Raw genomic sequence first — 13,641 nt, 5'->3', positions numbered from 1 at the left:
AGTATATAATAATGACTTTAACATTTTATCAATTTTATTTTTTAAATTGTAGTATTACTTTTGAAGATAGACAATACAAACTAGCATCACTCCCTTTTTATTGTGATACCTTCTCTTTTCTGGACAAAAACTAGTATTATATTATCTCTTCTCAATTTTAGTTTTAATGATGACAAAGACATACATATGTTATTTCTTCACTATATTGCACGAGTCTTTAAAAAAAATTCAAATAATTATATCTTAAAGAAAATAATCAATGTAGAAATTTGTATTGGACTTCTATTTTTGTTATTATTTTCATTTTTATGAACATCATGTATATATATAATTCTATGAGCATTTGTTTATTGGTTAAACTGAAATCAAACTGTCAAGAGCCAAATATCAATTAACCAAAAATAAATATCTTATTGGATTGGTTATCGATTTAGCATGTCAGAAATTAAAATCAAAAAAATCTAACCGTTAATACATGAAATCGAACTGACTGATGCACACCCCTACCTTTTGCCCACCTAAGTGCGACAAAAGGACGGATCGAATATATATGTCGGTCATAAATGAATGTGAATGAAAAAGGTCAAAAATATCCTCAAACTATTCGAAATAGCTCATATTTACCCTGCGTTTATTTTTTTATATCAAAAATACCCTTTTTGTCTATTTTTTGGACCACAAATGCCTTCCAAACTAACTGATGTCCACATAAGTCATTTATTACTGACATTAGGGGTGTCAAAAGAATATGAAAAACCGACCGAACCTAACCGTACTGAATCAATTTATATCATTTTTTTAATAAAACCATGGACTTTTATATAAGTGTATAACCGTCCCGAACAATTGAGATAGTCTTTTTAATTTATAAAAAAACTGAAAAAAATTTCGAACCAAAACGAATAACCTTACATGTATGTAAATATATTTATATATTAACAATATGTTAAATTTAATATATAAATATATTTTATAACATTTTTTCAAATATAAATATAACATAAGTCCTAGGCCTTTGACGACTGGACAACTTTGGGTCTTTACTCTTTAATTTATAAGATTTAAAATAAAAGATATATAATATAATAGATATTCCATCATACAATACGGCAAAATCTATGCAAGCACTCCTATTAAATGTTTAAGATCAAACAATACGGCAATAATGTTTTACATTCTTGACTTCTTGGTGAAGAATTGAAGTGCTTCGAATATACTTGCGAAAAAAATATTTTAATAATAGTATATTTTAAGGTGATACTTTAAAAGAAAAAAAATTTAAAATTAACTAAACTGTACCTATACCGAAGAAAAACCGATATGATTAGAATGATAAAAATCTTTAGAATGGTAAAAATCTAATTTTGATTTTACATTATAAAATATCCAAAAAAATGAGACGATATAATTTTTTTAAAATAACCGACCGAACCTTTCCATTTACACCCCTAATTGATACCAGCATTAAAAAAGGGACAAAATTGTCTCAACTATCATAAATAACTCAATTTTACCCTTATATTGAAAAAAAATATCCTTATCTTCGAATTTTTGGTGCATTTAATGAAATCATTTTCTTTTAATGGGCTTAATAAATTATTTTTTTATATCTATGTTAGAATTTTGTTTAAAAATTATAGGTTCAACAAGGGCACTAATAGAAATAGCTCAATTTTACCTTTTGTTTGTCTTTGGGGTCAAAAAATACCCTTATCTTCTAGTTTTTGATGCATTTAATGAAATAATTTTATTAAACCCATCAAAAGAAAATGATTCCATTAAATGCACAAGAAATTAGAAGACAAGGGTATTTTGACACCAAAAGCAAATTGAGAGTAAAATTGAGTTAGTTCAAGGGCAATTTTGCTCCTTTTTTGTCATGTTGGATCATCATTTCAGCGATAAATAATTTATATGAATATTTGTTAGTTTGGAGGGCATTTGTGGTCCAAAAAATAGGCGAGAAGTTTATTTTTTACATAAAACAAATGGAGGATAAATATGAGTTATTTCAAATAGTTTGAGAGTATTTTTGACACTTTTTCATTATAAAAATTGTATGATTAATGAGATTAGTTGAGTAGAGAGGAAGTTCTGAACTATTACGTTAATGTTAAGGTCAAACTTTATATGATTGTATGATTGCACAAAGCTTTTATTCTACCTTGCTTTAATCTACATTTAATATATGTTTGACTTATGATTTGATTACAATTCAAAAAAGGATAATATTAATTTTCAATTAAATACCGCTAAAGAAATTTATCACTAATCAAACAAGGATTAATGTAAATCAAATTTATCACTAATCAAACAAGAAATAGTGTAAAATAAATTAATTTTATCTTATCAATAAAAGGACAAGGAATATCAATTGTAGTCGATTCCTTTTTTTCCTTTATGCATTTTGGTATTCAAAATTTAGTTATCTGATAAATTTGAAATCATACCAAATAAGCTCACTTGTCCGATTAATTCTTTTCTTTTTTCAAGAACAATTTATCTCACTCCTCCTCTTTCGCTTTTTTTGAGAAATATTTTGTATTTAATGTTCTAATGTCAATCCTTGATAAAGTATTATATAATTATGTAAAAAAACAGTTACATTATTATGAAAGAACTCGATTTGATTGGCTCATTTGAATTATCAAATTGGTTTAAATTGACTAAAACATAGTATTAATATACTTAATAAGCTTTTAATTTATCTAGAATGTCGCATCAACTGATCATGTGGCATGAACTAATTAGTTTGAATTTGATTTTACACATTACATCACTTAAGAAATGGTATTTTTTGGACTGAAAATAAAGCAACGTCGAAATAAAATCATAGTTAAAAATAATTATTATTACGTGTTTTGAATTTCACCGCTGGCACATATTGCTAGTAGGGGTGTACATGGACCGGCTTGGTTCGGATTTTTTATAAACCAAACCAAATCATTTGTGTCGGGTTATTAAATCTATAAACCAAATCAAATCAATAAAGTCGGGTTTTTCGATATTAATTTTTCTTGGGTTTTTCGGGTTTTTTCGGGTTTCTCGGGTTTTCATAGTATCTAATAAAAAACAAAGAGCGGTGCTTCTTAAAAATAATTCTAGCACAAAATATCAATATATAAGATGGAGGCAGAACACTGTTTGAAGTTTTAACTTTATAATATAACTTTATAAGATGGACTTTTTTTGTATATTATTTAGATGGGTTTTTCAAGTCCAAAACTAAATGTAAGAAAGAAAAAACAATTATGAAAAATTTTAAAAAAATATTTAAAAAAAGGGCACCCCGGTGCACTAAAGCTCCCGCTATGCGCGGGGTCCGGGGAAGGGCCTGACCACAAGGGTCTATTGTACAGTGCCTTGCCTTGCATTTCTGCCAGAGGCTGTTTTCAAGGCTTGAACCCGTGATCTCCTAGTCACATGACATAATTTAAGAGTAGTATATCTATAATCGGGTCGGTTTGGATTCGGTTTGACTTTTTTTTAGTTAAAACCAAACCAACCCTATAATGGTCGGGTTTTTTTTCCAAACACCAAACCAAGTCAAACCAAACCACTAGTCGGGTTTTTTTTCCGGTTTGGTTTGATTTGTCGATTTGGTGCGGTTTATCGGTTTGCTCTGTACAGCCCTAATTGTTAGATATCTACAAATTACATTGAATAAAAAATTATTTGAAAATGATTGTCAAAATTTAAAATAGGAAGACTTTTGAAAGGTCAACTTTTCTAATTTTCATGCATGCCTACATATTGTGTTTGTATTTGCATAACAGTTAGCAACTCGTATCAATTAGATTATACTGGGAGCAACTAATGAGGGTAGTTTCGTCCTTTCTGACTCGTTTAATTCCTAAGTTATGTCGTTTTGGACCTATTTCTAAACCTATAACTACCCAAACCCTTCAAATTCTCCTCATTCCCTCTCGAATCACCCTATGCGCAATAATTCTCTCTCTCTAAAAATACTCTCTCAAGGATCAATCTTCAAGGCAAGGCTAGGGCTCCAAGATTCAAGTCTCCTCTTTCAGATTTAAAGCTTGATTTCTATCAAGGTATGTTGGGAATTCATCCATGGATCATTTCCATTCATGGAGTCCCAAAGGTTTTCTCCCTTTTCAATCAATCTCAATTCAATGAACCTAGGGTTTTGATCAATTTTCATTCGGTCGATTTAAATATGATTTATTTAAATGTCAATTATTAAATTATGCATGTTTTAAGTTAAATTGCATATTTTCAAATGAGTTTTTATGGACCCATGCATTATACTATTTTCAAGCATAAATGTGTGAAATTTTGACCATGGAATTGATGAATTACTCATGAATGATTTATGAAAGTAATGAATGATGTTGTCAAGGATGTTTCAAATAAGTATAAGTGGTTGTGAAAGGATTTCTCACACATTCATGTAAAGGTGAAAGGTTTTCTCACCAACTCACAAATTCATAAAGATAAAAGGTTTTCTCATACTTGTATGAATCACGATGTTAATGAACTACTCTTATCATTATTTTATGATGTGGATTGTTGTTGATTATTGCATTTCCTAATGTTATTAATGACTATGATTTATGAATTTTGTTGGGATATTGACTAAGCACCGAGAGGAATTTGAGGTGGGGTTCGGTCAGGAAGCTCAAGTAGCAACCTAAGGGAACTCTAGTAGCAATCTCTAGTCCTAAACTACGTGTCCCTGTAGGTTGATTTAATTGTCCTAACTAGTGAATTCACAAATAACTCAAGGTTAAATGATGTTCTCACAGATTCTACTTTGAAAAGTAGCCTTCTCTCTTTTTAGTGTGGGAGTAACACCGGATTTGAGTTATAGCTAGCATGGTCTTAAATGTCAGTTAAAGGTTATGTCCCATATATGAACTATGTTTTTAGCCATTATGATGATTTTAAATGATGCATTAACCACATGATATGACTTATGATTTTAAATCTCATGCTTTTAAATGATTATTGGTATTGCATCATGTTGAGTCCAAACACACATGCAAGTACACGCGGTCATGCAAGTAATAAAGTGTCTCTTTTTAGGAGTCGGATGTCTAACCCACAGGAACTTATCGATTAACTATCGTACTAAATTATACTAAATCAAATTATTTATTTAAGCGAGCTAAAAGAATACTATTAATATTTGTATACTAAAAATTGCAAGAATTGAATAAAAATATTAACTTACAATATGATTGGGACAAATCCAGGGCTGCCGCGTACTAAGAATTCATGCTTCACATCTCATTCATGGATTTTAGAAGGCTATAAGTTTACTGATTTACAGAGTTAATTATATGATCATGGTCTCCCAACCTCTAATCTCCAACCACAATTGATAGTATAACTACATTGATGAGCGGGGATAGACATGAACCAACTATGGAGCCTTCTTATTTCATAACCAAATGTGGTATACTAGGTATATCCCTATCCTAGGTACAAAACAATCTAAGTTTTAACCTAGAATGAACACTCTCCAGCAATGGCACCAAAACCTATTGCTACTAATAGCACACACAAGTGTACGTGGTCAACCAAGTAATATAGTGACTCTTACGAGTCGGATATCGAAGCCACATGGGCTTGTCACTTAACTATTTTACCAAATTATATTAATTCTATTTATTTATTCAAGCAATTGTTTTTAAAGATGAATTTAATTAATTAAACAAAAAAATAAAAATAAAACTAGTGAATAATTTAATCAAGGAAAGTGTAGATTTTTACACAATCAATGAATGAATCAATTTAGGATTATGGTTTAACTAATAATCTTGTTTAGTATCACTTTCATCAACTTATTTAATTATCTGTTGATTCACGGGGTTTATAATATGGTCATGATCTCCCGATCTCTAACCGTTTACGATAATTGACAGTTTAACTATATCTTAGAGCAAGGATAGACACGAATCAACTGCAAAGCATTACTCTATCACTCTGTATTTGAACCAAGCACTGTTCTAGGTATATCCATATCCTAGATTCAAATCAATCTATGTTTTTGACAAAAAAATCACTTTCCTTGCATTCCTCATTCTATCCTTATATTCCTCTTTTGAGTTCAAGAATGGACAATAATTATATTCTAATGGTAGCTAAGCATTAAAATAGTAATTCAAGAATACAAGAGTAATTTACACGATAATCAACTTCATCCATAAAATTAATGTTCAACAATCATTCGTAGTCGCAGCCCTAGAACACGGGTCTTTAGCTACTAATGTCTATGAAAACAAGAAGAAAAGAACCCTAGCTCAAAAATTAATTGTAAAAACTGATTTTATGGATATTTATAGTGTATGAACCCCCCCCCAAAAAAAATAATAATAAATAACTGAATCCAAATTAAATTGGGAAATCCAATTCCCAAATGAATTGGGTTCCCAAGTTGACACTGTTCATCACTTTCAATTTTTGGAGATGGCTTCAACTACTGTCACGTGGCAGACTTGTAGTAGGTACGTTATTCTTTTCCATTCTTCAATTTGAATATATATTATATTAATATTTTATTAATTTTTTTTCCATTAAACTCTGCTTGATTTCCTTATGTAATCTTCTATATTTAATTTATTTTAACTTCAAATTTCTTCATCTTCACTCCAATTTAGTTCTATAAATAAAATACGCAATTTAGCACAATCCATAAAATATATGCTCAAAAAGAACAAATAAAAATACTAAATATGAGGCAATAATGACTAAAAATATGTATTTTTGGCCTCACATCACCACCCCTCACTTAGACTTTTGCTCCTCCTCGAGCAAGCATTAAGGCTCATCAAACAATCAATTATAGTTTGGAAAGCCACCACTTTGGTAGATACAAACAATCTGGCCATATAAAACGTTCAAAACAACAAGTACGCTTCCTGATCACTATGCAAAATATACAATAAAACAACAAACTTCTAACCTACGAACCTCAAAGACGGACTCTAACTCATCCAATTATGTTTGCTCACCTACTCTATCATGAAAAACTAATCACCTATCTATTGTAAAACAAGTGCCCTCACAAGAAGAAATAGTCCACATACTCAATTCAAAAGATTGAATATAAATTAAGGACTTAGCATCAAAGAACAACTCTCATACTCACAAAAGAATTTACATGTATGCAGAAAGAACCATATGCTTGCCCATTATGCATATCTCTACTAATTAAGCATGCTCGAATAGAATCAAATAGAACTTTAACGGGTTGTAATGTGAGCTAGGTGATGGGTAAGAAAACTATATAATAGTGATTTACACTTCTCTAAACACTTTGCACTTTTTAAAACATAATCACCCATTTTTTCTTCTCTTTATTTTCAACACTTCGTTCAACAATTATTTTACTAGTAATTTCATCTCATCAAGAATGTTTCACTTTTTTTTTCTCAAGCTATTTTTTTTATGTCACATTTTTTCAAAGAGGATTTTTTCATCACTTTGAAGATATCACTGATTACCTTTTGCACTCAATCATCCTTTTTCTTCAAATTTAATAATTATAATAAGTCTATGCTATAGTGCTCAAGGAATCAAGATGCAAAAATTAAGGATTCAACAAAAAGAGTCAAGACAAAAATATGGTTACCAACAAAAGACTACATGCTTAAACGTGCTAAATAATGATATAATATCTAAAAAGGCTAAAATTTTCAAAATAAATTAAACAAAGCCGATTATTATCTTCTAAACAAAGCATTACTTTTATTTTTGCTTCAATAACATGCATGACAAGTTCTTGATTAAGATGCAAAACCTGGAATAAATAAATTCTCACCGCACACGGCATAAGTCTCAATCAATATGGATCAATTCTACTTCTAAGATAGACAGAATCATAGCAAACTACACAACAAAATAAGCTATATACAAAGTCACAACAATGAGCCTAGGTGTCAAATAGTCTACTATTTGTTTTGGCAATCAAGCATTCACAAGAAGGTTCTACTCAAAATTAGGCCTAAATAGCAAGTATCAACCAAGTCAAAAGTTTTTTTTCTTTTTCTTTCCAAAAAATAAAAAATAAAAAAAGAAAAAGAAAAAGAAAATTTACTCCTAAAAATTATAAAAGATAATCGGTTCAAAGAGACCCCTCTCAAAAAAGAATCGAAAAGAAAAATCATGCGATGGGATAAGTGTGCTTCTACTAAAAAATAACAAAACTAAAAATTAAACAAAGAATTAAAATCTTTTTATATTTTTTTATATTTAAAAAGTAGGGTAAGTGAAAAAGATTTTTTTTAAAAAAAATTTATTTCAGTGAGGTACACATTTCTTTTAACTAAAAAAATAAAAACAAATTTAAAAATTATTCCCACGAATATTAGACAAACCTAAAACACACTCCACACTAAATAATATATTGGAAGAATCCTACCCCACACTTGAAAAGATGCTATGTCCCTAAATCATTAATTAAAATTTAAAATAAGAGTTAAGAAAACTTCTTGAGGCCTTTAGGCGTAGCTAGCAGTATGGAATATTCAATGTTCATCACGACGGGTGTGTGACCCCATACTTATTCTTTGTCATGCTCCTTAGCTCCAAATTTCAGGTACTTAGACTTTCCCAAAACCTGTAAACACAAAAACAACACAAAAAATGACACTAAAAATTAAATTTAAAAAATAAAATAAAGTTATACTACAATTTGGGTTGCCTCCCAACAAGCGTCTGATTTAACGTCGCGGCACGACTCAAGTCATGTTCACCATTTTTCTTTCCACTTTGAAGGTATGAATTGTATCCCTAACTTTGCATTTATTTTTTTGCTTCGCTCCAGGAGCGGTGTTACAAAGATAAAGTGTCGCATCTTGCACTTTTTGGTCGTTATGTGAGGAATATCATTTTATCTATGTAAACTGAAAAACTTTAGGATGTAGGGGCCTTATTCCTCATCTAGACACTCTTCCTCTAGTTCAGATGACTCGAATTTCATGTTGTCATCCAAGAATAATGGAAAAATGTTTCGAATGAGGTCCAATGTACCTCAACTCGAAAGCAACATTATTTACAACATTCTCACTTCTATACTATTTCTCAATATCGACATTAAGGAATAAAGTATAGTTGAATGGTTGAAATTCCTCTTTTTGCTTTACTAGTTGTTCATCATCCATGATAATTGGTGATTGGGCATCAGACGCCTCAACTTTTTCGTTCAAGTAAGCCTCCAAGTTATGAATATCTGAGCTAAATTGATCTATGTCTCGTCTGAGCTCAACTCTTCCTTCTGTTAGATGGCTTGTCATGTGTGTAAGATTGGAATGAGTTATTTCCATGGCTTCTCTTGTTTTTCCTTGTTGCTCCTTTATTTGCTTTAATAACTCAATAGTGCGAGCCTCTTGTTCCGCATCCTCCACTTTATTACTCTTGTCAATATCAAAAATAACAGAAGAATCATAATAGGGGCTCAGGGGAGGGAGATAAGAGCTAGGACAACAATTCCAATGACCATCCTGACCTCCACATATATGACATATATTCCATTCAAAAGATTGGGTAGATGCACACAATCCGCTCCTTTGAATAGTATGACAATGAACATCTAAGTGAGGTCCTCCACATTACAGACAAGGATATCCATCATCCAACCAATACCTATCCCAATCGTCTATATCAATAAAAGTACCAAAATATTCAAACAATAAGAGAAAATTAATTGGATTATAAAGAATAAATAAATAAAACTTAAATAAATAAAAAGAAAATATATTATAGAAGATAGTTAATTTCTAAATCCCCAGCAATGGCGCCAAAAATTTGTTGCGCCCAAAAGCACATATAAATGTATGTGTTGTGCAAGTAATAAAGTGAATCTTTTTAGGAGTTACATGTCAAACCCACAAAGACTTGCCAATTATCTATTCTACTAAATTATTCTAAGTTTAATTATTTACTTAAGCGAGCTAAAAGAATATTATTAATATTTGTATCCTAAAAATTACAAGAATTAAATAAAACTATTAACTTATAATATGATTGGGATAATTCTAGGGCTACCGCATACTAAGAATTCATGCTTCATATCTCTTTCATAGATTTCAAAAGGCTATCAAATTACGGATTTATAGGGTTAATTATACGATCATAGTCTCCCAACATTTAATCACCTACCACAATTAACAGTCTAGCTACACCATTGAGAGGGGATAGACATGAATCAATTATGGAGCATTAAGCTGTTTTTCTTGTTTCGTAACCAAACGCGGTATAGTAGGTATATCCCTATCCTAGATGCGAAACACTCTATGTTTTAACCTGGAATGAACACGATCCTTGCATTCCTCATTCTATCCTTCTATTCCTTTTTCGAGTTCAAGAAAGGAAAATAGATGTATTACAATGGTAGCTAATCATTACAATAGTAATTCAAGAATACAAGATTAATTTACATGATAACCAACTTTAAACATAAAATTAATGATCAATAATCATTGGTGTTAATTTTAATTCAACAAATAAAATACACTATTTAGAACAATCCATAAAATTTATGCTCAAAAAGTATAAATAAAATAAACAAATATGAGGCAATAATGACTAAAAAAATATATTTTTGGCCTCACATCACATGTTTTATGCATGATGTCTACATTACACATATTTCTCACATACTTACTACATTCTATGTACTAACACATACTTTTTACCTACATTGTATCATAATGTAGGGCTCGACGATCATCACGCTCATCCTCCTGCTCATGGCTAGCTATTGAGTTACTATTTCTTTGCTGGTGAGTCCTCATGTTTCGAGGACACACCACTTATTCTTTTCTCTAAGTTTCCATGAATTTTATTCTTTATGTTTTGGTGATATAGGAACTTACCCTAAGTCCCATCTAATAAAAGTAGAGGCATGTTTAAACGGTCATGAGAATGTACTCCCCTTGTTTTGAGATTCCACTTTGAGACTTATCTTCCGCATTGTTATTTGATTGATGTCTCTACTTACCTTATGTGTGCGATATATGCTAAGAGGCTTAGTTGGAGTCCTTGAGGATTCTAATCATCATGTCATGCCTAAGGACTAGCTTAGGTCATGAAAAATTTGGTATCAGAGCATATGGTTTAAGCTGTCCTAGGGATTCTAACATGTCGCACGAGTAGAGTCTTGCTCATGGGTGTGGAATGCGCCACATCTATGAAGAAGAGGCTATGAGACATTTAAGAAACTTCACTTTTTTCATCACTCTTATATCGTGCGATAAAATTTAACTTTATGGCTTTTGCCTCTAACGCTTTCTCTTTGCGATTATAGAATCATGCTTTTAAAAGGAGTTCCCATAAGAAGGAATGTCGAGGAGGACAAACAAACTCGAAATGACCCTTTGAATAAACAAGTTTCACATATGGAGTTTTGAGCCGCTTTCCAAGTGTTTGCTCAAGCTGTAGTGGCTCAAGCCAATAAAGAGGTAGTTGCTCCTATGAACACAAATATGGGTACGGTGTAACAAGGGTTTTTGATTTCATAAGGATGAGTCCATCGGAGTTTTATGGGTCAAAAGTGGATTAGGATCCACAGTAATTTATAGAAAGCATTCACAAGATTATGGAGATTATGAGATTTAGCTCGGTGGAGAAGGCAGAGTTGGCCTCTTACCAATTTAAATGAGTTGCTAGAATTTGGTTTGATCAATGAAAAGGTGTGTGAGTTGGAGAAGCAGCCCCATTGTTTGGGGGGGGGGAGTTCAAAGATGTGTTTCTTGATCGTTTCTTTCCTCTTGAGTTAAGAAAGGCTAAAATTCATGATTTCATCAACTTGAGGCAAGGTAATGTGAGTGTGAGGGAGTATGCCCTGAAGTTTACACAATTATCAAAGTACCCCTATTTATGATATCTGACTCTAGAGCTCACATGACCAAGTTCGTGTCGGGTGTTTCAGACTTGGTGTCCAAAGAGTGAAAATTCTCCATGATAATTAAGAAAATAGATATCTTAAGGATCATGACTCATACCGAGGACATTGAGGAGAAAAAACTTAGGGAGAAGGCAAGGGAGTCTAAGAGGACAAGGACCGATGGTGGTGACTTTTCACACTCTAGCTACGAAAATAGAAATCGTCCTCAATTTTACCAAAATTACTCCAGTTAATATTCTTCAAACACCCCATCTCAAAATTTTGACAAGGGTAGGGTGTCTAATCCTAAGGTTCAAGAGGGAGCTCTGAGTGGTCAAGCCATCCCCACATGGAAGAAGTATGGAAAGAACTATCGAGGGGAATACTTGGCGTGATCAGGTGTATGTTATAGGTGTGGCAAGATACTCACCATTCTAGAGGTTATAGAGGTGGTAGTTGACCCTAGTACCAGACTCAAGCTATCAGCCAACCAGTTCAGTAGGGTGCTACTACATGTTCCAGTGGCAGTCAATGCCAAAACCGAATCTATGCCCTTCAGACCTAGGTAGGATTTGGAGGAGTCTCTTGATATGTTGATGGGTATGTTAAAATCTTTGAGTTTGATGCTTATGAATTGTTAGATTCGAATGTTACTTTATCATTTATTACGCCTTATCTTGCTATGAAATTTATTGTTAGTTCCGAGATCTTGATAGAGCCTTTCTTGGTCTATACTCCTATTGGTGAGTCAATTTTTGTAAGAGGGTCTATAGAAATTGTCCGATCTCAGTTTTTCACAATGTTACTTTATGTGATCTTGTAGAGCTTGATATGACTAATTTTGATGTTATCCTTGGTTTGGATTGACTTCATATATGCTATGCTTCCATATGTTGTAGAACCTGTATGGTTAAATTTCTATTTCCAAATAAGTCTGTCCTAGAATGGAAGGGTAGAATTCCGTGTTTAAATTTTAATTCAACTCGTGCCTTAAAGCTCGGAAAATAATTTCCAAAGTTTACATTTACTATCTAATATGAATTTCGAAGCTCCTACTCTTGAGTTAGTTTCGGTTGTTAATGAGTTTTCAAAAGTATTTCCTAATGATCTCCCAAGTATCCCTCCCGAATGGGAGATATATTTCGATATTGATCTTCTTCTCGATACCCAACCTATCTCTATTTCTTCTTATTGAATGTCTCTGATAAACGTAAGGAGTTAAAGGATCAGTGGAAAGATTGGTTAGATAAGGGTTTTATTAGACCGAGTATCTCTCTATGGAGTGCTCTAGTTCTCTTTGTTAGGAAGAAGGATGGTTTTCTCCATATGTTAGTTACTATTGGCAATTCAACAAGGTCACAATTGAGAATAAGTATCATATTCTAAGGATCGATGACTTATTTGATCAACTTCAAGGTGCAAGCTACTTTTCAAAGATTGATCTTCGGTCGGGTTATCATCAACTCTGAGTAAGAGAATGTGACATTCAAAAAATGACCTTTAGATCTCGGTATGGTCACTATGAATTCTTATTTATGTCTTTTGGACTGACAAATGCTCTTGCAGCTTTTATGGATTTAATGAAAAAAATGTTCAAGCAATGTTTAGACATGTTCGTTCTTTTGTTCATTGATGATATATTGATCTATTCTTAGAGTGAGAATGAACACACCGATCATTTGAGGATTATCTTGCAAATTATAAAGGATCTTCAATTGTTTGCTAACTTTAACAAGTTTGAGTTTTGGTTGAGCTCATTTACTTTCCTTGGTCATATTATTTTCGGT

Source organism: Solanum dulcamara, chromosome 1, assembly GCF_947179165.1.
Source record: "Solanum dulcamara chromosome 1, daSolDulc1.2, whole genome shotgun sequence".
NCBI classification, from domain to species: Eukaryota; Viridiplantae; Streptophyta; class Magnoliopsida; order Solanales; family Solanaceae; genus Solanum; species Solanum dulcamara.
The sequence above is the reverse complement of the archived record's forward strand: the minus strand, read 5'-3'. Positions refer to the sequence as shown.